The sequence below is a fragment of the Falco biarmicus genome, chromosome 9 (genome assembly GCF_023638135.1).
Source record: "Falco biarmicus isolate bFalBia1 chromosome 9, bFalBia1.pri, whole genome shotgun sequence".
Taxonomy (NCBI): domain Eukaryota; kingdom Metazoa; phylum Chordata; class Aves; order Falconiformes; family Falconidae; genus Falco; species Falco biarmicus.
In genome coordinates, this window is record NC_079296.1 from 6,770,802 (window position 1) to 6,795,516 (window position 24,715).

The 24,715-nt window shown below is 46.5% G+C and overlaps 1 long non-coding RNA gene across 1 annotated transcript in view; it reads left to right on the plus strand.

The window, feature by feature from the left end:
• Window positions 1-2,713: 2,713 nt before the first annotated feature.
• LOC130155335 (uncharacterized) overlaps window positions 2,714-24,715 on the plus strand; it is a 32,366-nt gene continuing 10,364 nt past the window's right edge. The window contains exons 1-3 of the long non-coding RNA XR_008824019.1: window positions 2,714-2,858; window positions 11,348-11,409; window positions 12,285-12,419. This is a non-coding gene — a long non-coding RNA (uncharacterized LOC130155335). The remainder of the gene's footprint in view (window positions 2,859-11,347; window positions 11,410-12,284; window positions 12,420-24,715) is intronic.

A 24,715-nucleotide genomic window follows, 5' to 3' on the forward strand; every position in this document is an offset into this window, starting at 1 on the left:
CATTTCGGTGGCGAATGAAAGAAATTGAATCTAACTACGCAGGAAGTTTGTACACCACCATGGATTTAATTTTCAAACTTGCAGCAGGCAAAGATTAACCTTGCCGAAGGGCATTAGCGGAGCAGGCAGAATGTGTAAAAATTAATCCCTGCTCTAAGTTTCTTCAGGAGGAAACACTAAGCAGTATTAAATATTTATTGTATATAAATACCTTCTCCCCCATCACTTTCTTTCCTGCTTTGCATTTCAGTTCCTTCTTCTGCCAAAGCCTGTCTGCCCAGCAGAGCAGCGTGCCTGGTTCACACTGTGGGGTTTTTTTCCTCCTGTGTAAGGAGAAAGGTATGAGGAATAATTCATTTGCCACCTTGATTTTTTCACTCCCTCCCCTCTAAAGATTGATACCATTGCACTTAAAGGGGAGAAAATCAAGTTGTGCTGATCTATGACCAGACACTATTTATTCTCATAGAGTCTCATCTGCAAATTGTTCAGCATCTTTGGAATTAAAATCCCTTTGCAATCTCCCCAGCTAGCTGAAAATATGCCATTTCCCTCCTCTTCCTTCTCGGATGTCTTTTCCCTCTGATCAGGGCACAATGTTATTGATGATTTGATTCTGCTTTACATTCAAATGGCTGTGGAAAATTTGGACTGTAAATAATGCTCCTGTTCACCTCAGGCAGAATTATTCTGAGGGTTCTTTTTTTTCCTTTTATTCTTTCTTTTCCTTCCCTCTTTCCCTTTCTATCTTTCTTTCTTCAGATCTTGGAATGGGTGATAAATTAATCATTTCTTCCCCCGTAGCAACCGCCAACGTACAATATGGAGCTGATTACTTCACACCTGTGATTTAGACTTAGAGGTGACCCTGCAAATGGCAAAAAAAAAGAGCCTATCTCGTGGATCCTGTGCTGCTGGGAGGAACAAACCAGCCCAGCACAGAAACATGGCTCAGCACATTAGTCCTAGAAAGCAGCTTACAGTCCCCGTGTCCCCACTTTGTCCCCAGCACCCAGAGCAGGGACAGCCTGGCCAGCTGAGTCCATGCCTGAGCATATTTCTGAAGCAGATGCGGGATGGTTTCACTTCTACAGAGATTAAGGTAGTTTACACGGGTATTTTATACTTAATAAGATGATGGGACTTGGGCCAGCATGCATGTGGCTACTGGATCCTGCCCCAGCTGCCCAGAGCCGATAAGATGTAATCGGCAAGGCTGGTTCACTGCAAGGCTTTTTTCTTTTCTCTTTCTTTTTTTTTTTTTTTTTTTTTTTTCCCTCCGATAAGAAATAGAAAGCTGAGGGTGGTTGGAGATAAGCTGTCCCACCGGGTAGGACGGGGTCCTTGTGGCTAGAAAGCACCCATGGCAGAGCGAGCTGCCTCTTGCACCCCCTGTGCCCTGGGTAACTGCTGCCTGCTGTCCTGGGCTCCAGTCCATGGGGACAGGAGCATCTTCAGGCCCCCAGTTACACTCACCTGGCTTTGGGCTGCTGGAGTGAGGGTGCTCAGAGTCCTGGACCCAAACTCTGGATTAGCCCAAACCCCTTCTGAGGGCTGCAGTGTGTGACCCGATGGAACACTGCACATTGCAATGGGAGAGCTGCAGGGTTTGGTTTGTGTTGGTGCTTTTTAACCTGGGAGGAGAGCCTGGGTGGCTCCAGCTGAGGGGCGGGGGGGGGTGGGGGGGTGGGGTGGTCAGGACCCCCTTAATATGCTTGCAGAAGGCTGCCCAGGCGTTGCTGCAGAGCTGGTGGTGTGTGGCCATGAGGAGAGGAGGCTCATCCTCCTCCTGCTGCTCTGGAGCCTTCTTTCTGCTGGGGAAGGGCTGGGAAGGACTCACAGACCACACCAGGATGCGTTTTCCTATGGCTCAGTGGATCCCTCCCTTTAATTTCCAGTACAAATAACAATTTGTGACTAAAGGGAAATCCACCTGAAACGTCTGTCCCACGAAGCCATTATCCACTTGAAAAAAGCTTTTCTGGGGCTGATCCAGCCCTCTTCTCATGGCTGCGTTTATTTTTTAAAAGCAAAAGATTTCATGTTGTTTTGTTTCTAATTTTCTAGAGAGCTAATCGGATTGGCAGGCAGAGAAAGGAGCTTTCAAGAGAAGCAGCTGCTGAATAGCAGATAGCATATAAAGCTGGGCATGTAATCCAAGCTTTACCCACAGCTTTATTAAGATCTAGATGTTTTATTGCAGACATATATCTGGCTGGATTTCAAATTAAGTTTTCTGATTTCTCCCTTTCCGTCCCTCCCCTTCCCAACAATTTTTTTTCCTTCATACAATTTGCTGCCTTTTGCCAGAGGAAAGTGTCTCGTTTAACTGGTACACGTGTTGCACTGAGCAACATCCTCAATTTAAATGGAAATTCTATCAATAACAAATGCACTATCTCTCCTTGCCCGGGAAAGGGCTTAGAAATATCGTTCAGAGGTAAAAAAAAAAAACAAAAAAACAACCAAACCCAGAGCTCGAACCCATCGGTACAAGAACAGCCACAATCCTCTTGCAGAGGCCAATTGCAGATAAACTGCCCATTTGTTTGCAGCCAAGATAGTGTAAATTATCTGGAGGAAATATGAGTTCAGTAATCAAGCCTGAAAAAGAAAACGAAGGTCGGGGGGGTGAGGGGGAAGTGTGGATCTCATTATATAGTTGCTGTTATCGTTTATTGCAGCAGCCCTGAAAGACTTTGGCTGAAAATAGGGGCTGATGCGTGGACAAGGGAGGAGAGACAGAAGCGACAGGAGCAAGAACAAGTCTGCAGCGGATGCGACAGCCTTACCCCTTCTCCCAGCGGCTGGGGAGAGGATGGTTTAAATGACTCAGTCAAGGGCACAAGGAGTTTGAGGTAAAGGGCCTAAATGCATGGTTGGGTCCCAGCCTGTTGGCCTCTCCAAGTCTGCAGCTTTTTCTACCTGTTTTCTTTTCTCACAATTCATCCCTTATATTTCATGCCTAACTATGTTTCTGGAGTCAGAGATTTTTCTGTATCATGTAATGCTATGGATGCCCTGTAATGCATCCCCCCGATGTGGCAGAAGCCTAAACATAACTAACCATGAAAAATGAAATAGAATTCAAATACATTTATCCCTTTTTTTGTGGGGAAGAGGGAGAAACCTAAACCGAAATATTAAGTTTTCCTTTCATCATTCAAAATTCCAGAAATCTTCAGAAATGGCTCTTTTCTGGGTGAGAAACTTTTCAAAATGAGAAACTTTGCCAGATGTCCATATTGTTAAAAAGATATTTTCTCCTAAAAGAGATGCTTCAAGGAAAATTTTCCAGCCAACTGTAAAAATAAATCATTGAGTATTGCTTCTTTTGACTGATGAGATTTATAGGCGCTGTATAGATGATTTATAGAGAGGATTGCATAAAGATGCTTTCTTGACTGCACTCAATAAACCAGTCTTAGACTTCTTCCCAGCTGGTACAGAGCACTGATGCTCTATTGATGCCAGTGTCTCCGTGTTCCATTGCCCCAGTGAGGATCAGGTCTGTGGGCTTCATTCCTGTACACAGGACACAGAGTTGCATTTTTATCAGACTCGCTTGGGGGTGACAGGGGTGCAGGGAGAAGCACCCAGCTCCACAGTTCCTGGCTGTGACGGGGGTCTCATACTCCCCTTATTTTTCAGAGCCAGGCTTCCAGAACCAGAGCACGTGAAGGTGAATCACCTCCCAGGTCTGTATCAATCAAGCAGGAGGATGTTTAGGAGGTCTGGCTGTGACAGAGGTGGTGTGGGATGCCACAGGGGATAAACATCTCTTTCCATTTGTACTGGTTTTACTTGTTGATTTATTTACTGTTGTCCAGACTCGGTGGTCCCTGCTCTGCTTTGCATGCGCCTGCCGCAGGGCAGGTTTCTCTTGTGATGTGGTGCATGAAGGTGGGGGGGCTCCAGCTCCCCCAAAGTTGGGAAAAAGTTCCTGGTCCCTGTCCAGATTTGGGGTGTAGCTGATTTTCTAAATCTGTCGGGATTCATTTATCACAGTGATGGATCCTCTGCCCATATGTTTAAATACCAAAGAAATGCAGCCTTGCAAATTTCTGCTCACCCAGGATGAATAATTTCAGTTGACAGGCAATCAAGAAAAGATTAGTATTTCTGTTGCCATCCACAACTCTAAGATACTTGGTGAGAAGTTTCCTTCTTCCTACAAAGCTGCGTGGAATCTCACAATGTGCTGCTGCTGCTGTTAGTGCCATTTTCTTTCCCCCTGTCAACTCTGTCCCAAAGAGCAAAGCTGTTTGCAAACCTCCAGTGCCTTCCTCAAAAATATCACAAACACTGTCTTCTACCTTGTGCCATAAATCACAGCAGGAAAAATGAAATTATAGGAGCTTACGAGACCCGCCAGGCTAGGGCTGATGCTGAATTCATCAAACCTGTGGCATGTCCAGAGCTTCGGTTCCACCTTAGCCCTTTGCAGCTGGTGTTTGAGGCAGGCGATATTTCTGAGCCCGTGGCAACACTAGTAGTGAGGAGAAATAATATGTAATCATCTGGACTGACTCTGCTTCAAGAGAGGCTGGGGGAGCCACCTGTGAGAAATAAAGGCTTTAAGGACTGAAGGAATCAATTTTTTCCAAAGCTATTTTTCTCTGAGACTGAGGAAGAGATCTCCTTTGCCCTAGCATGCATCCTCGGTTAGTAACTGGAGTCTTCTGTATGAAATACTGTGAGAGAAAACCACAGTGTCGTTCGCTAAACTGAGTTTTGGAGGAAGGAACGGCACTTCCCAAAGAGCACGGGAGCAGTGAAAGCTCTTCAACGCCTTTAGTTTCCATGTAGCATCTGCTGGTGTTTCATTTCTGGCATCTATAAAGCATCTATTATCCCTGCTGAGTTTTTACACCATCGCCTTCGCTTATGGAAAAACAAAATCCACCAAATAATAAATAAACGCCAGCGAGGAAACAAGATAAATAGAAAAAGCAGATTCTTCTGAGGAGGGAGCTGGGCCTTGGATCTGGATCCTGGTGGCTGGGGGGGGCCTTCAGCCACCAAAAGAGTTTTCCAGAGGGAACCTATTTCTTATGCTAAATCTAATGACTGTTTCAGCTGGAAGAACTGCATCCCCCCAGGGCAGCCCTTTTTGCTGAACCAAAGAAGTGGTGTGATTTTTTTTTCCCAGGGTGGAGGAATGAGGAAAGGTTAACGTATTATTAAAAACTTCATTAATATGCTAATGATCAAGAAACTTCTGCTAAAAATCATTTCTAACTGATTACCTCTTCTCCCGCACCTTTCCCCCTGTGTGTGCGTGCCCCAACATGGTGCTAAATGACTTTTCCATCGTGTCCCCATGCTGTCTGGGACAATTCCCTCTGGCTGAAGCTCTAGGGGTGGATCCAACACTGCAGATGAGGGCTGAGAGCAGCTCATCCTCCAGTAACCTGGAGGAGTCTCCCTCCAAGGACCATGCAAGGACCTAGCCTGGCTTCCCTGGGCATCCCAAGCTGGGGGGCAGCAGGGTCCAGGCAGCCGGCGAGGGGGATGGGCGGCTGGCGGGGGCTGCTCCTGCATGGCTTTGCCCATACTTTGCTGGTGCGGATGGGGAGACTGGCAGATTGCCACACCACGGAGTTGTTTTTCCTTCTCGCCGTCTGCCATGAGGAGCCTCCCTGCCGTGACTCACGGCCGGGTCCATCTGTCCCTACCGGTGAGCTTCCGCCCTGCCGTCGGCAGGACCAGCAGTGCTCGCTTCCCTCCCAGAAAACAAAACAAAATATTCCTTTGGCGAGGGCCCACTGGCATGGGGCTGGTATTTCAGAGCTTAGCTATGGCATGTAGTTCCCACCGTCTTTTGCTCAAAGGAGTTATCTCATTACTGAAGTCGGATGCTGCTGACTCATTTATTCCATCGCTTTTAGGCTGGCTATATATATATTTCGGCACGAAGGCGTGCTTTGTATTTCAGGAGCCGGGGGAAAGGGAAAAGAAGCAGGAAGAGAGAGCATTATGGTGCTCAGCTTCATGTCCAGCTTGAGATTTGCTGTAATGGCTTGCAAATGAAACAACGCCCCATAAACATCAATATGTTTTAAAGGTTTCTCACACGCCATAATTTGTTGCCATCCCAGCTCCAGGGAATCAGGGTGCTTGCAGCAGTGTGTATTTCCAGGGAACAGATCTCCTGCCCGTCACCACAGAGGGGAAAAGAAATGAGGGGCTCTTTGCCCGCCTCTTCCTTCAACATCCCACATGCCTCCTCCACGCCATCACACCTCTGAGTCAGCCTTCCTCCCTGTTCATCTTCATCAACTCCCCATTGCTTTTCAGTTCTTCGCTGGAATAATCTTAGCTCCCATGCCTTGCGCATTAAATTATTCTTTCCCTCTGCTGTTATTTGCCAGTGTGACACTCCCAGATACGGTTTCCTATACAGCAAAGGTATGGAACCATTGCGGAATTGATTAAAGAGGCAATACATCCTTCTTGGCATAGGCAGCACATGCTGGAGCGGTTTGCAGCCTCCTCAGGTGGGACCAAATGCTTTCAGAAGCTGCTTCTTTCCCCTGCTGAACCGAGGGACTCAAATTTAAGAGCACACCTGAAACTAGTTGCTTTACCTTTAGCTAACCCAAGAGAGAAGAATTGGATCATGCTTTTAGGAAAAATTTTAAAAGGGATTTAGGCACTTGTGAAATGTGGCCCTCTGGCACCGTTCAGCAGCTCCCCATCTGCTCAGCATCTGCAGCCACGGGGACTTCACCCTGGGAAGCTGAAACAGCTGAAATAAAGACTTGGCTTTGATGGCTTTCCTGCAGCTGGCCATGAAAACAAGCCTAAAGCCATGATTAGGACCCTGCAGGTACATACCCCTATGTCCTAGGGGGGCATACATCGTCCTTACTAAGTATTGATGGCAATGTGAATTCAAAAAGTAAATAAACATGCACAAAGGTGTATGGTATCTGACCTAACGCCCAGTGGTGATCACTAACAGAGTTATTGACCCAATAGTTTGCTGCTATAAGAATTCTGAAAATGCCAGGTAGGTGTTTGTAAATCACAGTCCCACACATTTTTCTTGCTGGAGTCAGACCACTGCTGGGGCTGTGTAAATCACCGTGTACAGAGCCTTTATGGATGCAATAAATCTCAAAGCTCTCACCTTTTTTTTTGTTGTTGTTGTTGGTTTGGGGTTTTTTTCTTCAATAATTAAAATCCAAACTGAGAAGGAGAAAGACTATAACCCTTTGCAAACTCCAGCTTTTTGAGGGGTATTTCTGGAAGGTTTGGAGCACCCAGTGCACAGGAGCCCGAGATTAACAGACTAGCGGGCAGAGAGAGACCAGTCAGACCTCCTGCATGTAAATGAATTTATTCCTCTTTGAAGCTGAACTTTTCATTTACAGATATTGCTTGTCTTGATTTTTAAATCAAGAAGACTCCACCACAAACACTGGAGCACTGCTGCTGTTGCTTTTCATCTTCTCCCTTAAAAATGCAGGTTTTATTCCTAGTCAGGAATAAAAAAATAAAGAATTATTGAGGAGGAGACCCAGAAGTCTTGCTGTCAGGAAATGCACATCATGCATTACACAGCACAAAAGAAACTCGAGGATTTTTGTATTCTTTCATGGGGCCTCTTTCCAAATTAGAATGAATGAGATGATCATAAGGATATAAGAAAAGGATACTGAAAGAACAGTCCAAATTGTTTTAGAAATAGATCTCATGGGGGAACATAGTTATAAAAATTAAGCCAATTAGATTGAATATGGGTTGTTTTTCCCCTTCATGAAGAAGCACACAGAGGTAGATAATTAAGGCCAGTACACTGTAAGCATTAGTATTCCTGGCTGTGAAGCCCACAGTTTTAATTAGTCACTGGGTCTTTCTGCAGGGCCAAGTTAATAGACAAGGGCATGGTGACCTTTTCTTTTCCTTCTCGTCAGGTTCATTACAGCCCTGCTTATTGCCACGAAGCATTATAGCTTTGTGCTGGCAGCTGCTTTAAAGGCAAAATGAAAGCCATAAGCATGGGTCACCCCAAAGGCACATCAAGCCCATCATCCAAAACGGAGAAGTCCTTGGTTTCTACCTTCACGTGTGCATTTCTTTCTGCACATCCACAGCTCCTTGGAGCAGGGGAGTGAGAAACAGGGCAGCTAGTGGTGGCCAGCCTCCAGAGAGGCAAAGGGATGGAGGTATTGGTGCCTGCTGGGATGCAGGAATCTTCTTTTCAAAGGCATCTGTTCAACTTTGTATGAAAGCCACTGCAACACAAGCTTTTCATATATGTAGATGCTTGTGGAAGTGTCCCTCTGCTTGCCTGACTTCCCTTGTGCTCTGCCTACTGGCAAACATTGATTTCTGCTTTCCCTTTTCTACCTTTCTACTATTTCCCTGTTATCTTCAGCTCCTTTCAAGAAAAATACTGTGAGACTTCTTAAGGAAATTTTAAGACAGCAAAGGCATCTTTAAAGTGCTGGTAATTTCAACACCTTGTCTTGCACTGCAGGCGCAGATTCCCCACGAACTCTTTGAAATACCAACAGCAGTTATAAAAAGTTAAACTTCTTAAACTTTCCGGATGCGCTATGGTCCATGCCTGGTGGCTGAGCTCTATCTGCCACCACAGCATCACCCAGGACACTGTCTATATGATAAAACCTGACTGTGCAGGAGGGAATATACATTTGTTGTGCCCAGGGCACTACTAGACCTCATGGTGGGGTGAGGGGGGATGAGGTGGAAGTGGGATGGGGATTTCAGTCTCTGCAAAGGAGAGAAGCTCAGGATGTTTTTCTGAATGTTTATTTTGAAAGTGTTGGCATGGCTGACAGCACAGTGTAGGATCCAGTAAAGCTCTTGGTGTTGGGTAGCACACAGCAGAGAAACTCAGTCCCAGACTTAAGGGCATTACACCCCTTGACACAAGCAAACTCCCAGCCAAGTTTCATACAAAGAGGGGGAAGCTTTTGTTCTTCTTAAGTGATTTAGTTTGACAAGTGAGTACAGCTAGAAGTTCCCAGCCCAGGATCGCTCTGCTGCTAACTTAGGAACGAAGCTTGTTTTGCAGAGGGAGATCAGCTTTGTGCAGATGGCCCAGCCCCAGCATTGCACCCTCCGTTGTCACCTCCAACTCTATTTCCAGGATCCAGGGGACCGGAGGAGTGGGCAGACAGTGCTCCTCTCGTGTACAAACTTCCTGAAGGTTTCCTGCCAGGAGAAAGCTTTCCTATCTCTAGGAGAAATTTGTTTCAAGAGCTGCATATAGATTTGTATGTGCACCTGCGCGTGTGCATGTGTGTGTGTAGAATAACCTAGCTGTTTAGCAAACCATTAATCTCTTGAGTTTATTGATGCACAAAGATTATTTGCAGGTCTTTGAAATGAAAGTATCTGTCTCACCCCCTTTGTAACTGTGTCAGTATCTGTACCAAGCTGGAGTAAATCAGCCAGACTGACTTTGCCACGTCTCTGCTATTACACCAGGGTAAAACTCACGTAAACGAGATCAGAATCAAGTCCAAACCTGGCAGTAAATGAACTGCAGCAGCAAAAGCAAGTTTAATGGATGTGTACTGCAGTTTAATGGATATGTACAGCTCTTGTTTTATTGCTGGGTTTTAGGAGAATAGCAAGCATTTAATTGACTTTGATAGAAGAGGGTCTCCTCAGCACTGTAGTCTAGGGCAAAACCAATCATGAATATAATTAAGGCATTTACTTACAACGCATATTTGTTCTTCCTTACTGTAACTCCTGCCTTACAAGCTTTGCTGGCTGCAGAAGGACATCAGTTTTGGCCTGCTCCCCACTTTGCCATTGAAAAGAGGGGACTGCCTCACCCCCTGCTGTGCTGGCTCCAGCCACCACAACCCAAGGATGCTGCAGCCAAGACACTGTGGGCTTCAGGCTTTTGTCTCGAGCACAGTTTCGATGATAGTGCAAGGGCTTGTGAGGAACACTGAGGGGTGGGGGGAGAAGAGTCACTGATGGTTCCCCGTGTCTCTGTGATGTGCACCCTGGGCTGCTCTCCCTCCCATGGGTGCTGCAGCGAGCCCTCGGGGTGCAAACCCACAGAGCATCGCTCGCCTTCCCGGGCCCTAAGCGTGGGGCTGAACTGCAAGCTGTACTTTTAGTAACAAACGTTGTGTGTGTCCGTCCTGTTCCCCCCACCCCTGTTCCCTGAGACGATGTGCTCTGGATGCTTTCCTTTCATGTTTCCTTTGAGGGGAGTTGGAGCTACAGGGGTGTGCAATGACTGTGTAGGCGACTGCCAATGGCTACAGGAAGAAAATCAAGGGCTCCATCTCCTCCTGCAAATCCCCAGGCTGCCAGCCCCAGCCTGGGGAGGCTGGATCCACCTTGCCCAGCAAAATGTGCAAGCAGGAATGATGACACCCACCAGGCTCATCATTCAGGTGTGGGAAGACCTGCCCACGGAAGAGCTAATGAGCACTGCAGGCAGGGGTTGCTGTTCTGAGCCTTTGCCAAGTTTCGCCATGCTGCAGCCTCAGAAATGCCACCACATTTCTGCCCTCCCCAAAGGATCCTGTGTAAAACGCTTGGTCCTGCTCAGCGGGGAGAGGGAAGGGTGTCCCGCAGGCTCTGCTGATCAGAGAGAGGTGGCTTCTCTCTCTCCTCAAGATTTCATGGGCCTTTTTCCGCAATCAGATGACACCTTTGTGGTGGCAACCACCCTTTTACCGATGGCTCCCATCATTTAAAATGGGCACCTTCCTTTCCCCTCTCAGCAGAGAAACTGTTCTGCTGTGGCTGGTTACAAACACCCTGCCTGTCACTGCCGAGTGAGGCCATCCCTTTGGATTTCTTCCATAACAAAAAGAAAATAAAAATGAATGTATAAATGTAGGATAATTATCATTTAATTAATTCCAGTTCTGTCACCACAACACTCTGTTTGACCTTATTCATAGTTACTTGATCTTCAGCTCTTTAATATTTCAGATGACCTTTTGGGCTGGAAAGATGCTGCTGTTTCTCACTAGCATTCATGAGTCAACTTGTGCATCAAGTCACAGCAGTGGACCCAACCTCATTTATCATTCCATTTAAGGTGTCAGCAGAGCCATTATTCAAATGACTGGCCACACATGTAATCAATCTTTAATGAAACAATAATTGCACCTTCCAATCCGCAGGACCTCTGCCTTTCTTAAAGGTATCTTGTATATTAATTATTGAAAACAATTGTGTTTTACCAGCAATAAGTTGTGTTTCATCAATTGCCATCTTTTAAGAGATGGGAATTTACTGGGAAATTTATGTCCTTCTGTTTCACTAAGGGATGGGTAAACAGCAGCTTCTGTTCCTCTTTCTCTCACTTTCATATTTCTTGTGATTCCTGTAGGTTCTCACATCTTGCCAGAGACAGAAAAGCATGGGATCAATATGCTGTTGGGCAATAAAGAGGTAACGTATGGATGTGCCACCCCGAGATGACGTTGGTGAATGTCCCTGTCCAAAGTGCCCCTGTTCTGCAAATAGTGATGCTTATGGGAAAAAAAAAGGAATAGCCCCAGAAAATGTTTCCAGACAGGGAGACCTCAGGGCTACTTGTGTCATGTTTCCTTTTGAAAAGTATTCAGGCTTGCACTACTTACCAGGATTTGAGAGGGTTCATTCTGAGGCACAGGGTAGCAAACCAGGCTTTTCAGCAGGTGAGGCTCCTGATTGCTTTTGCCTCATAAAAAGCCAGCAGCTACTGGGTTCTTCTTCTTTGCAAACTGGGAAGGAGCTTGCTTCATGTATGCCTTTCCTCTGAATTCAGATGGAGGTAAGTCAGAAGGTTTAGTCCTGGCAGTATTGGAAATTGAAAAACCTGACCAAGATCTAGTTGGTTGGGGGTTCTTTTGATCAGAATAATGGATATTTTTTAATGAATGTGAAAAATTTCTGTGACTTTTATAGATTCCCCAAATATAAATACTGAAAAAGATTCATGAGGGAAATTTAACTGGCTGTAATGCTGCTTGGTTTGGGGGTAAATTGCTTAGTGATGGAGAAACATTTTTAAAAGTGAAAGCTGTGGTTGTGGTAAGTGCCGTTGCTGGTCCTAGTGCAGCCTCTGTGGATTACAGAAATAGCAGCAGGGCACTAGTCCGGCTATAGCAACAGAGAATTTAATATTAAGAAAGTTCCTATTATTAGCCTCTTTATTTTCTCAGTACTGTATTGTTTTACTTGTATATTTCCTTGTTTGCAATCTTTCAGCAGCTCTTCCAATTGGATTTTTTTTGTTTGTTTTGTTTTTTTGTTTTTTTCTTCCTTCCTGAAATTGCCATCAGCCTTGTTGGAAAAGAATATTGCAGTGGCCTGGTACCCTGAGCTGTTTGCACTGAGATCCCAACGGAGGAGGTGAGCTGGCTGGGAGAAGAAAATGAACAGTTCTATTTATGCAGCAAGTCTGATAGTGGAGCAAGGTAAATAGGCTAACGGGGAGCCTCGGCTGTGACAGGGCTGTAACTTGGGGAACAATCTCTCTTGTTTAGTTTCTCTCCCATCTTTATTGACTCTCTGTGCTGCATTAAGACAGCTCTTGTGCTATACAACAAAATGGTGATGGTTAAAGCAACCTATTGAGCTGGTGAAGCTTCGTGCACAGCACTGTATGCGTTTTGTAGGTTGTTGGGTTTTTTCCTTCTCCCAGACTGTTTTCATGTACCTCTGATCTTTCCTGCTCTTGGCTGCCCTGGTTCAAGGTTTCCCCATCCTGAACTGTATGAGTTCTGTGTTCAATCTACAAGACAAACGAGCAATTGAGAAACAAACTCAGCAGAGCCACTCTGGCACAAACACAAGGAAGGGTGGTGTGAGCATCACAGCAAGACATGCTTTTCCCTCCTCTGCATCCCTCTGTAATTCTCATTTCACTACCAGCCCCCTTAATAAACCACACATCTACACACAGAGAGGAGCTCCTCTCCACCCTGCCTTTGGGTCTGGTCAGGATGAACGAACAGGGGATTTTCCTTGCTCTACCTGCATGCTCCTGCGTGACAGCAGGTTTCTTCTCTGGTGGGACTTTGCAAGGTGCTGAGCTTGGTCCCACAGGGATGCTTCTCATTTCAAGAAACCACATACAGCGAAACAGGCAAGCGCCTGCTGTGTGCCCAGGGATGTGCAAGGGCAGGAGCAGGACACTAATCTGTTCCTGCCAAAGCCAGCACAAATGGGTCTTCGTGCTGCTGCTGACTCTGATCATGAAGAGGTGCATGAGCAAAGTCCCTTGTGGGCAGGGACAAGTGACCCATTTACTGGTGCCAAATTATTCTAGTCTCCCTATGTAAACCCCTCATGTATAAGGGTATTTCACTGTGCTTAGTGGCATGAGTAACACTTTTGCTTGTATATCCTTGGGGCTGGCCAGTTGTATGCGATGTTGGGGGTGATGCATAGGGCTGAGGTTTCTAAAGGGGTGTTGGTGAGCTGAGGGCATGGATGGACCTTGCTCGCATTTAATAGGGGACACTGTTCAGACATCTCACAGGGAGGTCCCAGGCTGGGCCACCTGCATGGAGAGGTGGTTGCAGTGCTGCTTCAGCAGTGGGAACTACCTTGGAGCAAAGTCCCAGAGCCCTTCAGAGAGGAGGAAAAAAAAAAAAATATTAAACCATTTTCCTAGCACAGGATTAGTTAGTGCAAGGTCAAATCCTACTAATCTAAAAGACTGGATTGCAGGGTGATAAATGACGTGGCCTCCTGTATTGTTTGGTAATTAATTGTTTGAATCCTATTGTATTATGGGGTGGAAAAACCAGAAAGATAAAAGAAGAGAAATGCCCTTTTCCTTCTGTGCACACTGAACTCCATTTGTTGAGAAAGGATTTATAGTTTTCATCATAATTTAATTCTAAAACATATCACTTAATTAAAGGGATTTATTAAAATCCTCTGGCAGTTCTTTTTTAAGATTAGCCTTGGACTCAGCCCCTGAATGTCACGGAGAAAATTCATCAATTGATTTGTTTAACTGCACAAGTCTCACCCCCTCCCTGCTCCGGCTGATGCTGGGTAGAAGAAAGAAATCCATAGTCAAAAGCTTAAAAATGTTGAAGATAGATGGGCGTGCTGATTTCATCCCTTTTTCTCTTTCCCTTCCCCCTGTGGCTGGGACTGGTTTTAAAAGCCTTTGTTAATGAGCCAATTAATATTGATGATTGAGCACTAAGCTGTCAGTTTGTCTGCCAGAGACGAGTAGTGAGTCTGTCTCCCAGCGCTCGATGAGCTCTGCTCTGTCAGCAGTGACAGGGACACCAGTTGTCCAGCCCTGGAGGGGGACATGTGAGATGGGTTTGTACTGGGACGCCAATGGGACCTCTGTGTATCGCCTGAGCCCCGATCCTGCAAAAGTTTTCTGACCTGGATTGCTCTGTGAGGCCCCCCCAAATCAGTGAGTTCCTGGGCTGTATGGAAGAAAGGCTCTGCTTCCTGGGGGTACAGCTGAAGAAAAAGGCTTGGAATGCTTCTAGGCTTCTGGAAATGCTGAAAGGTGAGAGATATCAGAGGCAAATGAGGAGGCAAAATGGGTTGTGGACGAGCATCCTGCCTCTCTGCCCCTCCTCCAGCTTCCAGGCTGGCCGGCAAAAAAGGAGACTTTTTTTAGGGGCTTGGGAATGGGACCGTATCCAGCTGCAGGAGTCAGGTCCCTTGTCGCCAGCTCCAGCCACTGTCATTTGTCTTCCAGAGAGTTATTCTCCTCCTATTTGAACTCCTGATAAGATGTATCGAGAACCGCTCTTCTCTAAACCCATAAATCCTCCCAGAACCGAAACAGAGAGCTTGGGAGTCTTATTAAAAACCTCATGAATGAGTTCAGCCCATCTCTGATGACACTGTGCCTGTAGCCTTTGAAGTCTTCCACTGTGAAATCAGGAATTGCAGCACCGCATTTGGCGTTGCTCCCCGAACTCACGGCTCATGCTGAATACAAATCTGCTCTTAAGGGCTTCATCTCTGGATCCTCATGTCAGGCTTAAACGCAGTAAATCTCTGGATATAGCTGTCTATTAGCCCTGTTTATTAGATCTGGAAGGAATAGAGGGGGAAAGAAAAGAAGAAAAGCTCACAGAGGGAATGCTTTTTCAGTTCTTTTTCTGTGCTTGCAGCGACGTGGACCGAACATGAAATGCTACTTTAGGAGGCACCTTTGCAGTCTCACTGTGTTAATGTGTTACTTGGCCGCTATGTGTTTATAGTAGAATAGTCCAACACCAGTGGCTGATCCTTTCCTTTTTGCCTTTACCATCTCAGCTGCAGGGAGCAGCTATTCGAGTTGGCCCCAGATGGGTGTAAAGGCTCAATGTTTTGGGTAGAATATAAGAAGTCCCTCAAAGTTTTTGGGAAGATGTTTCTTGTCACTTTAATGGAATTTATTTTATTTTTCTTACATTAAATGTTGGTGACCCTCTCCGGCTTGGAGGCAACAACATGCTTTTTCTGCATCTTGCCCAGATTCATGATGCTCTAACAGCACCGGTGGTGCTTGGGTCCAATGTGCTCAGAGCCATGTGAACCTAATTCCTGATCAGACCCACCCAAGAGAAAGGGCTCATCTTCCGATGGGAGAAGGCGAGTGCAGAAGAACCCTCTTTCCTGATGCCTCCTCTCACAATCTCTTGTTTCAGACCATGGGAGCCTTTTCTTTTCTCCTGGGGGAACTGAATTTCCCTACGCTGCTCCAGGCAGCTCCCATGGAAATCCCACCTAGCCAGGCTGGGCTGGGGAGGACACTCTGTGCTCACAGGGCTTTGCTTTTGGAGCCCAAGCAAACTGCTGGCTGCAGCACTTCTTTTTTCTCAAAAATGGCTAATTCTTCTTGGCCCCTCAGAGGTGTTTTTTCTAAAGCTTTTAACTTTTCCATCTTTTCTCTTGGGGGGGGGGGGTGAAGGTTGCTAGTGCAGCAGTTCATTTGCATTACAAAATGCGAGTAAGACACTGTCCCAAGGCTTATGAAGTGCTGTCAGAAGATTGAATTAAAATACAGTGCCCCAAGTCCCTCTTGGTTTGTATTTAATTAAGGACTTTCATTCATCATTTATTTCTGCATCCCATCATCTTTGGTAGTTTATGAAGAAAGAGGAAAATAAGGCTTCCTTCTGACAAAGATGCTGATAAGTGTTTTCTGAAGGCAACAGGCTCCTCTGTCTCTGTTGATGATTTCTTCAACCCATATGGGTTTTTTAATGACACAGGCACTTTTTATTTGCTTTTTTGCTAAAGGGAGTCTTGCCAGGTTTACAAGAAAGAGGATGATTCCTTCCCATCTCAATGCCAGTTACATGCTAAAGTCTCCCTGCTGCTCCTGATGTTGGTTCCCAGTGCTTTTGGGGGGTAGAGAACTAGGTTGTGTTAATTTTTGTGTTACAAAAATTCAAACTGGGGAGGAAAAGAAGACTGTAGTGTCCCTGTGCTAGTCTTTCAAATTTGGATATAAAAGTGATGGTGTGCACAAACCTTGGCTTGGTTTCTATAAAAATTCATTCTGAAAAGGGATTTATATTTATCCTCCCATCTTCCTTCTAGTTAGAAAAACACACTCTCTCAACGCAGGCAATTAAAAATGCACACACATCCCGAGCGGAGCTATTTGGAAGCAGCTCAGGTGCAGCCGAGCATGTCTGCTCCTGCATTTTAGCCTTTGAACTTCCTAAGAGTTAGAGAATCATTTTCAGACAGTGATGAATAGCTTATACTCCCATTTGTTTGCTTGGTGTCTTCCTTTAAGAAAATGTGAACGTTTTTGCTGGCTGTAGAAGTGTGGGGGAGGTGCTCCAGTCCTCCCGAGGTGTGAGGAGCAGGCAGGCTCCATGCACTGGGATATTGCAGCGGGGGGGTCGCATCCATCCTGAGCTGCCAGAGCACGCTCCAGCTTGCAACTGCAGCACCCGGAGCCCTCCCAGCCCCGTGTTGGTATTCAGCTTTGTCAAAACACTTCATTCCCCCCACCCCCCCATCACCCCTTGCTTGATCAAAACCCCATCCTCTTCACTCGTGATCTGCTATCCTACTTGTCTCTCTGGATCTGCCTTCCCCGGAGCGAAGGCTGGCGCTCTTCTCACTCATGGGGGAAAATTCAGGGCTATTTATCACTGTCAGCAGGGAGGCGGAGGGGTTTTCATAACAACTCGCTACATGTGTTCTTGCACATGATCCGTTTTTTACATAGGCTTAAATCTTGATCGATGATCTGCCCTGTCCTCCGAAGAGCTGTATCGCAAGGGATGACATTTCAGAGCTGCCTTCAGTATATCACCACAAACAGACTTGCCAGAGCACTTCCCCGGTTCTCATCTGTCCTAACAGTACATTATTTAAGCAAATTAAATCTGAAGCGTGTATGTGACCACCTTTTTGATTCACGGGGTCATGCAAATTAAATCTGAAGTGTGTGTGTGACCACCTTCCTTATTCACAGGGTCACGCACCAGGGGCTTTGCTGGAATAAATAAAAGCCTCTACTTATGGTGTGTTGGTGCTGTTGCCTTCATTCAAACCTCTTCTGACAGCTCTTATCAATTCTTTGGGTCCATGTTAGGAGGGAGAGGCTCCATGCCATGGCGCCAGTTGTTGCTGGTGAACAGCCCAAAGGCTGAAAGCGAAAATCCTGGTTTCCCCTTAACGGTGCCTGCTTTGCTGCTGGTGACAAGTAGGAATTTTCTCCTCTCCTTTGCTGTGTGTGTGAGCAGCTTATCAAGCCCCATCCAAGGCTTCTCCTCCTACATAGTCATCACAGCTGTGCCTCATTGTTAATGGCAGAATAATGGGAGCAAGTGTAAGATGGGAGGAGAGCTCTCTCCCGTTAGCTCTGGGAACAGAAGATGCTCTTCCTTCTCCCTGTTTAGCCTCCTGCCGATTCCAGGCGGCTCTGCCCCAGCTCCCATTGTGTGCGATAAACACAGCTGGGGAGGGAAGAACAGAGGGAGGGGACCGTCAAGGCTCCCGGATACTTGTGCAGTAATAACTTATTTAAAAAATTGAAAGGTATCTCAGCTCTGTGGCTGTCTGAATACACAAGGGGTGATGAGAGCTAGAGAGAGGGAAAAGCTGTGTGTCTGCTGGTTCTGTTTTAACTTTTCCCCACCTTCTAGAAGCACAGCTACAACAGTGAGGTGTGAATGCTTTGGCCCCGGTGTTTGACATCTCGCGTAACGGTGTAGTAAATAAGTCTGAAAATACAAACTTCTGGTTCTGCAGCATGGCTTCAAAGCCAAAAATGGAGAGAGAGGAATTAACTAAAATTCACACCTGCTGGGAGACCCTGCTCAGCCCAGCTGAGCTGTCACTGCCGCCTCTCCCCTCCAAGCCCCTGCTGCAATTCCCCAGGCTGGTGACTTGGATGACAGTCTCGAGAAAGAATCAATGAGAAAGGACCGTTACTGTTATTTATGATATGCTGTATGGATTTGGTGGCAAACCTGCGAGACTAAACTTCTTCTCGATCTCTGCATATTGTCCTCCAGGGCTGGGTTCGGAAAAGCAGAGAAGCTTTTATCGCCGCTTGCCTGAATATATCTGTTCAGAAGATGAATACAGGCCACTTTTCTCCAATGCTGTCAGCCAGGCTCCTTTTACCAGCAAGTTTTGCCCATTTTGTTCTGACACTTAATAAGAGCTTTAGAAGGCAGAAGCCTTGTACTGCATTTTCTGAAATAAGCCCCTGCTCAGTAAAGCACTGGTATTAAGGAAGCACTTAAACTAAGGCAGATGTTTACATCAATTTTGGAGCAGAAGCTGCAAAACGCTTAGAGAGTACACAGCCGAGCTTCGCTTCACAATAGGGCACAGAAATCCTCCACCTTGGAGAGGTGGTTACATTTCACTCTGTAATTCGGTTTTCAAATACACGGAGTGCCAGCAAAGATGTTATGAAATGTTCGCTTTGCTGTTAATCTGCACTACAGTCTAACCACCTGAAAGGCACCTTTTTGGGGATGAAACAGTGTATTTTGCTCATATTGTTGGGGGGGGTTTCCCCCTCCATTGCTTTTTTTTTTTCTTTTTGTTCTTGGAGCATCCTTTAAGTTATCGCTAGTATTGATCAAAGCCAGGTCTCGACACAGGTGCTCTGAGCAAAGTCAGGGTCAGCCAGGGCAGCTGAGGGGCTCTGTGCTACCTGCAGCCTCTGTGTCCAGTGCTTGGTCCCCAGCAGTGATGGAAACGGTCTGCTTGAGAGGGCGGAGGGAGAAATGCTGGGGAAGAAAGGGCAGCAGAAGCATTTGCTTTCCCTCAGCACAGCCTCGCCAGTGCCTTGCCGAGGCACACCTGGCTGCTCCTCTTGCCTGGGGGGGCACCCACGGGAGTTGTTTAATCCTGCGAAAGTGGCAATCCCATCATACCGTGTTGCAGGGATGAAGGAGGTGGTTCGTGGAAGGGATTATTCATCGAAGGGAGCTGCACAGGCTCAGCTGCAAGGTAAGCCCTGTGCCACCGGGGCCAGAGCAGCTGGTGCTGCCCACGCCAGCGCAGAGCAGGGTTTGCTGGATTTAATTGCGCTAAGACACTGATTGATATTTTTTTTTTTTGTAGCTCATTACCCAGCAAGTCATTTTAATTAACACCATCTAATATGGGTTGAGATGTATTTTGCAAATGTCAGCACTTTTTTTCTTTTTTCTTTTTCTTTTTTTTTTTTAATTCCCCTGTAGACCAAATGCAGAAAGTTACAAGAGGACAGCGTTAAATGATTTCAGTTGATTTAACAGTGGTAAAGCAAGTCATTAGCAAAGTGCTTTATGAAGCCATAAATGTCCTTTCCAAGTCCTTTATGGGATTCTTGGGGGAAATCTGTTTGTCACAGAGGATTCGTATTGCATTGCTCCTCACCTGATGAACAAATGGGTCAGAGTAAACACGGGGCTCTTGTGTCTTCCTCTTGGTGGGGCTGGTCCTCTTGGAAGCAACGGAAAGGCAGACCCTGGTGCAGCACCTGCGCCCCATGGCCCCATATCCTGCTCAGCTCCCGGGTGCTAGTGCAGGGAACTCCTCCTTGAGACCACCAGGGATCCCTCAGGTGTGAGGTGGTGCCAAAGTAGGATCAATACCTACTAGGAGCAAGCCCAGCTCTTATGGGATCAGTTGGGAATTGAATAAAGCGCCTGATAAAGTCACTGGCAAAGCTCTTAATGATTTCAGTTGTCTCTGATCAAACCCCAGGAACAATCTGAGGCAGCTTAAGTTTTGTTTACAATTAAATCCCCCTCTGTTAAGCTATACTGGTACTGATCACCACCCAGGTTTTAAGTGAACAGGAGGCATTTACTGCTTGTCTCCCTGTTGGCTCAGTTCTCCAGCGTGAACATCAGAAAAAAATACCTCCAGTCTGGGGTATTGATTGAACAAAGCAAATGTTGAAACAAAGCAAATGTTCCCCAACATCAAGGAATGATGGAAAAAGGGCTGCAGAGAGATCTGGCACCTACCAGCTGTGAGCGTGTGTGTACAGCAATAGGTGAGCAGCCCAGTAAAATGTTCCTTCTCTCCTCATACCTCTGACATTGCACCTTCCATTCTACTGGTGTTCAAAGGGGGGAACGGAAAGTATAAAACTGGAGCATCTCCAGTTACATGCTTAAAATGAGACAGATACTCCTGCAGCACCACTGTAATGTGACTGCAGACAAAAACATGTCAAGGGCAAAGAGCTCGATGGAAGCAGTGACCATGGACTGGGTTATTCCTGGTGGTTTTATTTAGTTCCGTTTTGGAGGCAATGTACTAAGTGATTTGCTGTTTCCAAATCACTCTCAGAGCTGCCAGACCTAGTCTGCTAAATAGCAGTCAAGTTTAATGTATGAAGTCCACATTCATAAACCAGTGGTTTTGAGTAGGGGCTCCTCCTCCTCCTCACTACAGTGGTTCAACAGACTGTGCTGAACCATTGAAGAGTTTGGCACAATGTATATCATGTTTAACAAGATGTGCAGAGCTACATTTCCCAATACATTTCTCTTGGATACCCAGTGTGCAGGGTCTAAGCATTAAATACAGCAGGTGCTGTATCCGGCACTGTTGCCTCTCGTCACCCACAGGTGCAAAATGATCTGTAATGTTTAATATCTATTCAGCAGACAAGATTTAATGCAGACTTAAAGCACAAGGCCTGGCATTTTTTCCTCTCCCTTACATTTGTACAACTTCACTGGCATCAGTTCAAGCTTCATTAGGAACAGACTATTACGTACAACAGCCGAGGATGTACGGCTCATAACGAACGCTGGTTTGCAGGCTTCCTCCTACGCTGTACCAGCGAGCCAAGCCCATAAAGCTGATACTACATCATTATTTTTTATTCATTGTGTGTAAATATTCTTGCCACAGAAAGTAGCATATAAATGCACTGTTGAGGGTTAAACTGGGCTGGCGGTGGGTGCTGGTGCCAGCTGGGGAGCATGCCCAGAGCCTCAAGCTTGCAAGGAGAAAGGTACCAAGTCACCTCTCGTTCTCACTCCTAGAAAGTAGTTTTGTTGACAAAACATGCACCCTGCTCATATCACACATCCCTTTGGACACTTCTTGCCTGGCTCTGCAGTTCCAGGAAGGTGTTTTAGTTCTGACCATTCCAGCTGTGCTTCAACCAGATGTTTTTATGGAAATAAACCACAGTGGGCTTCAGAGCCCTTTCCCAGCTGGATCAAATTAATTTAGACTTCATCAATTTAGGACCAAAGATTTTATAACCAAAGATTTCCTGACCATAAACTATGTTTCAGTTTGGAAGTAGACAAGTAATAATGCTAGCGATCGGGATGAAATCCCAGATAAATGTCTGCTTTACCTCCCAGAGTGCTTCAGCCCAAAGGGTGCATGCCCAGCAGTTACAATGGTGTTTACCTCCTCCAAGGAGGAGAGCATCCTCCCTCCCACCGGTCTGTTCTCTTACCCTCCAAACCCAGCACCAGCTGGGTGTTCGGTTCCCTTGCCAGCAGCCCCGGCGGCACACGCAGGCGTAGGCAGCTGTCACTCACAGCATACACTTCTATCTGCATCCTTGTTGCCCTCAGTGGGTACCTCGGGGGCTTGCTGAGGCTCACCGGCGTGAATCCCACGCTGGAGATGTACCTGACCTACAGAGAAGACTCAGCTTTACCCTTCGATTACTTCTGTATGTACACATCTTTACACCTACAGATTTCTTCCACAGGTAACCAGAAATCTGCATCACCCCAGTGTTTCTCTAGTATGTGTGATAAAAACTTGTGATTTACATTTCTTCCCATTCTTTAGCATTTCTTCCCTCATTCTGTTCATTTTAGGATGAGCAAAGGAGGAAAAAAGTGTGTCAAGCATACAAAAAGAGACTAAAAATCATACAGTCCCTATTTAGGAGCGAGGTGCTAATTTCCTTTGGGGAAAAATACTCCATGAGAGATATAAATGGATCTCTTCTCTGGTTTACTCCACAGCAATTACTTCTGCATGGCCGCCAGAAGTAGGCTGATCGATTAATATTTTAGGCTTTCAGTCAGCTTGAGTTTATAGCTCATCTTAGCACCAGGAGAACCTAGCAGAGAAAGCTTTCCTTGCTGGCCTTTGTAAAGCAAAAGTGATTCCTTTGCGATAATCTGCACTGAGTCTCTGCAGCCGAAGTCTCTGCAGAACTGTTTTCGTAGTGGCTGATCTGGGCTCAGCCCTCGCTGCTAACGGGGTAGATAGGAAGATACTGAAAAATCCAGTAATGAAAGCTCCTTTCAGTCGGAGGTAGCATCCCAGGGGAACGATGCCCCAGCACTAATTTAACCAGGGTTGCTAATTCCTGCCATGTCGTTGTCAGGAATCGCTGAATTTAGCAACAGCGAGTTCTGCGTTACTATCACTGAACCTTCTTCACCCTCATCGGAGTTGGCTAGATCGGGGGGGAGGGGAGAGACCCCGTGGGGCAGCCCGTGAGCAAGAACCACCAGCCCTCGGGCGCTGGGGCTGGCAGCGTGATGGGAGCACCAGCAGATGTGCTTGTGCACAAAGTGGCAGCCCAGGAAGGCAGTTGCAGGTGCCCGTCCTCCTCCTCAGGGTCTGGTCAAGCTCCAGCCTCCCAGTGAGGCATTGGCATCATGTTGTTCAAGATTTCTCAGACACGGGAGACTGGGAAGAGGTCTGTCCTGGTTTTGGCAGGGATAGAGTTAATTTTCTTCCCAGTAGCTGGTACAGTGCTGTGGTTTGGGGTTAGTATGAGAACAAAGTTGATAACACGCTGCTGGTTTAGTTGTTGCTCAGTAGTGCCTACCCTAAGTCAGGGATGTTTCAGTTTCCCGTGCTCTGCCAGGGAGGAGAAGAACCTGGGAGGGAGCAGAGCCAGGACAGCTGACCTGAACTAGCCAAAGGGCTATTCCATACCATAAAACGTCATGCTCAGTATATAAACTGGGGGGAACTGGCTGGGAGGGGCCGGTCCTGCTGGGGGACTGGCTGGGCATCGGTCAGTGGGGGGTGAGCAATTGTATTGCGCATCATTTTGTTTGGGGTTTTATTCCTCTCCTTGTTATTTCTTTTTGTTATTGTTGTTATTGTTATTATTGCTATTATTATATGTTAATTTATTTCAATCATTAAACTGTTCTTATCTCAACCCACAGGTTTTACCTTTTTCTGATTCTCCTCCCCATCCCACTGGGCCAGGGGGAAGAGAGCCATTGGCTACGTGGCACTTAGTTGCCAGCTGGGGTTAAACCACAACAGTCTGCACAGACAGACGATGAGATAAAGGGAAAATCAGAGGAACTTTCCCCCAGCATCAGCACTTTGAGAGTTGTGAGTGAGACATGAAAATGAGATTGATTCGACTTTCTAATGGGAGTCAGATGCATTTAATTTATTCTTAAGCATTTCTGTAGCACTCACATAAAGCTGTGCTGATACGCACCACGCATCCCTTCGCCCTTAAACTCCAGGAAGGTCAGTTCAGTAAGTTCTTCAGTGCAGGGTGTTTCATTGCAAGCCCACAGCATTCGCAGACCCGTTGTAACTCTGGGGGCTGTGTCTGCCCCCTCGCTCAGCTCATCCTGCAGTGGAGCAAACAGTGCTTTGATCCTGGGACTGGCTGCTCCTGGAAACGGGACAGCAGGGAAGAGCTCTGACATGATGCTTCCCTGGCTTTGCAGGTCCCTGTTTCCCCCTCACAGTCATGGCTTGTGGGCAGCTGGGTGCGAGGCAGAAACACAGCTTGTGGTGAAAAAACATTTGCATCATTCAGGTTTGTGGTCTGACGTTTCAGATATGACTTCGAGACGTGGGGTAGGACCCACGTTGGCCCCAGCCTTCCCAACATCTGGAAACAGCTTGATGCTAACGTGCAGCATCCCATGGTGCACAGGAGGCCCCAAGAGGCACCAACAGCCTGGGTGAGAGCAGGGAGCAGCTCAGAGATTCTGGGGAGAGATGGGGTTAAACTGCCTTCCATCGCAGAAAGCCTCTACAGCCTTGTCAAAGGCAAGCCTGAGTCAGGTGTGATGAGTAACTTTAATGACTATTAATTACCAAGTCATTACCAAGGAGGCTATACATGTCAGAGTGGCTGAAAGCAGAAGGTTTTCTGTGCTTCTAGGTTAGTGCAAGAATTTTGGTCCTTCCCTTTAGAGGTTATGGTTGTTGCTGAAATATTTCCACGCTTTGCTTGGCATTTAGCTATGGCTGTTATTTCTCTGAGGTCTTGGTATTCAGGCTGTGGATTCTGTCTTTGTATACACAGTTTCATTTTCTAGGGGTCAAGGTGAGGCGGATACCC